The sequence below is a fragment of the Molossus molossus genome, unplaced genomic scaffold (assembly GCF_014108415.1).
Source record: "Molossus molossus isolate mMolMol1 unplaced genomic scaffold, mMolMol1.p scaffold_m16_p_13, whole genome shotgun sequence".
NCBI classification, from domain to species: domain Eukaryota; kingdom Metazoa; phylum Chordata; class Mammalia; order Chiroptera; family Molossidae; genus Molossus; species Molossus molossus.
The window spans coordinates 3,450,523-3,454,547 of record NW_023425348.1 but is presented as its reverse complement, the minus strand read 5'-3'; positions in this window follow the sequence as shown (position 1 = coordinate 3,454,547).

Genomic DNA, 4,025 nt, shown 5'->3' with positions numbered 1-4,025 from the left:
ACAAGTTTTAGCTACTAAATAAAATTTGTAAAATGAATGAATGAATGTCACAATCAAGAGAAATGTGAAGAGCTCTGGCTTGACAATCAAAACTCCTGGGTGTTAGGTTAATTTCCATCATTTTGTTCTGTGACCTGGGATAAAAGGCAACCTTCTTTCACCCCATCTAATCAATAAATCATATATTTGAAGCAGATGATCTTTAATCTCCTTCCAGTATAAATATTTAATGATTCTATAGCAGTCATGTAGACCATGAGTCTAATATTTTGCTTCCCTTAGAATTTAAGAGTTCTCTACAAAGACTTAAAACACCCATCCTCCCCCAATCTTGCCGGATACATAAATGACCTTTGATCATCTGGAATCTTCCCTAGGCAGACAGACAGAGCTTCACTTGATGAAGTGCATCTGAAGGACAGTCTTATGAAATTTTCTAATGATTGATATGTAGTAACATCACAACACACAACCAATGAAAGAAGCCAATATTTTCTAAATGACTATTCCAGTTTTTACTTAGGGTCTTTCACATATATTTTATCATTTAGTGCAACATCTCTATGACATAGGTATTTCATGTCCATTTTACAGATGATGAAACCAAGGCATGGATTATGCAACTTGCCAAAGCTGGAATATGAATTAAATTCTTTTAAGTCTGTGTTTTGTTTTGTTTTGGTATTTTATTTTTTACTGAAATACAGTTGGCATGTAACATATCAATTTCAGATGTATAGTATAATAATTGTTTGTATATATTGAGAAATGATAATCACAATATGTCTAGCCAACATCTGTCACCACACATTTACAAATTTTTTTTTCCTTGTGATGAGAATTTTTAAGATATACTTTCTTAGTAACTTTCAAATATATAATACAATATTATCAACCACAGTCACCATGCTGCACATTACATACCAAGGAATTATTCATTTTATAACTAGAAGTTTGTACCATTTGACCCCCTTCACCCATTTCATCACCATCACTTCCCCCAACCCCACTACAACCAACAATCTGTTTTCTGTATCTATACATTTATTTATTTATTTTTAGATTCCACATGTAAGTTAGAAAATATGGTATTTGTTTTTATCTGTTTGACTTACTTCACTAAGCATAATGCCCTCATGTGGTCACAGGTGGCAGGATTTCCTTCATTTTATGGCTGAATAATATTCATATATATATATTAATATAGATAATTTTCTTTATCCATTCATCCATTGATGAACATTTAGGTTATTTCTATGTCCTGGGTATTGTAAATAATGCTGCAGTGAACAAGGGGTGAAATATATCTCTGAAACATTTGTTTCCTCTGGATAGATTCCCAGAAGTGCAGTGGCTAAATCATATGGCAGTTCTATGTTCATTTCTTTGAGAAACCTCCAGGCTCTTTTCCATAGTGGTCGCACCAATTGACATTCCTCCCAACAGCGCATGGAAGCTCCCTTTTCTCCACAGCCTTGCCAACACTTATTTCTTGTCTTTTTGGTAAGTCATTCTGACAGCTGTGAGGTAACAGCTTATTGTCTTTTTGACTTATATTGCCCTCATGCCGGTTTTTTAATCAAATTGTGTTTTCTGCTATTGAGTTGCATGAATCCTTTCTATAGTAGGATAAGACCCCTTATCAGATATATGATTTGCAAATGTTTCTTCCCATTTGGTAAATTGACTTTTCATTTTGTTGATGGTTTCCTGTACCGTAGAAGCTTTTTAGTTGGATGCAGTTTTACTTGTTTATTTTTACTTTTGTTGCCTTTGCTTTGGAATCAAATTAAAAAAAGAGAGAAAATTCACCAAGATCAATATCAAGGAGCTTACCATCTGTGTTTTCTTCTAGGAGCTTTTAGGGTTTCAGGTCTTACATTCAACTCTTTAACCCATTTTGAACATTTTGAAGTTAATTTTTTTTAAGATAATAGCCCAGCTCTTTTTTTTTTTTTTTTTTTTTTTGGCCTGTGGCCATCCAATTTTCTCAATAACATTTACTGAAGAACCTAACCTTTCTCCATTGTATAGTCTTGGCTTCTTTGTCATAAATTAATTGACAATATAGTGTGGGATTTCTTGGTTCTCTATTTTGTTCCATTCGTTTATGTGTCTGTTTTTATGCCAATGCCATACTTTTTGGCTCAGTTTGACATCAGGAAGTGTGATGTCTTCAAAATTTTTATTTTTTCTCAAGATTACTTCAGCTAGTCAGGTTCTTTGTGGTTCCATATGATTGTTGCTTCTATTTTTGTTTTTAAAAAAAGTGATTGGAATTTTCACAGGGATTACTTTGAATCTGTAGATCACTTTGAGAAGTATGGACATTTCAATAATATTAATTCTTCCAAACCATGAGCATGAACTATCTGTTTATTTGTGTTATCTTTACTTTATTTAATTCATGTTTTACAGTTTTTAGTGTACAGGTCTTTTGCTTCCTTGGTGAAATGGAACCTTTGAATTTGAATGAGAAAATAAATAAGAACAGAAAGGAAGGAATGGACTAAATAAAGTACTTCCTTTAAGGACAGCAGTTGATTAAAGTAAATTTTCAAAGGGAGGCAGAAAATTTATTTTTATTGAGTTCAATGACTCTGAATACTCAATTTTCATCTCACTTCATTTTAACCATCCCTATCCCTTTGAAATGACTCTTGAAAGTCATGCCAGATTTTCTATGTGAGAATGCTAGGAGCAAAGCACCAGAGAATGCAATTTCAATAAACACTTTAGATGATTCTTTTTTTTTGTTGTTGTTGTTGTTAATCCTCACCTGAGGATATTTTTCCATTTATTTTTATTTTTTATTTTATTTTGTTTAATCCTCACCCAAGGATATTTTTCCATATATCTTCAGATAGAGTGAGAGGGAGGGAGGGAGAGAGAGAGAGATATCGATCTGAGAGGGACACATCGACTGGTTGCCTCCCGCAGGACCCCAACCAGGGCAAGGGACGAACTGCAACTGAGGTACATGCCCTTGACCAGAATCAAACCCATGACTCATTGGTCCATGGGCCAATGCTCTAACTGCTGAGCCAAACTGGCCAGGCCTAGATGATTCTTATATATCCTATAATTTGAGATCCATTAATCTAGTCTTATAGTTTCTTTCTTTATTTTTTCCTACCTTCCTTCTTCCCATCCAGTTTGATTCCACTTCCAAATTTACCCAGCCTTGAGGAAATATTTTATTGTATTACAAGCTCTCTTGCCTATATAGAAATTCAACATTTTGTCCTTTGTCTTTTTGTTTCATACTCTCATAGAAGGTAAATCAATGTCACCAGCCTTGTCTTGCTCATACACATAATCTCATGGATATTGTTCGAGGAGTTTCCAGCTGGGAGGATAAAACTCACTAATAAGCTGTGACCACCAAGCCAACTACCTGCTCAGAAATCCTTTTATTCATCCTTAATCTATTCTGCTCCATTTTCCATAACTTTTTAATGCAGAAGCATTTCCTCTCTCTGTAGGACTTCTCCTCTTTGCCACCTTCTTTCCAGAAAGTGCAATGCTTGTTTGTAACCTTAAGAGTTGGCTCCCTCTGCCTGAAGTGCTCAGACCTGGCCTCCTTTCCCGGCTTAGAGCTACTTGCATTTTATATTCACTTGAAATATTTCCTCTGTATGAAATCTCTTCTGACCTCCTAAGACAGAATTAGCCACTCAGTCACTTGAAACAATATTAATATTTCTATTACAGCACTGCAATTATGATTAAACTTAGGACACTTTAGAAAGTGAAAGGATGCTAGCAAAAATGACATTATCCTATAGGTTTAAATTGGGACTGTCCAGAGAGAAAATTATGATGTGTGGTTCCTCTACATGGCTGTTTTCTCCTAATAAGATCCTCACCGACAGTGGTGTATTTATCATTTGACTCCAACTTCTAGGATAGTCCCTGGCACCTAGTCCCCAGTTGGTTGAGTGAACGAATGAATGAAGGTCAAAACTGTCACTGACATCAAAAAACAGAGCAAAGTACTGGAGTCCAGTCACCCTCTGAATCAG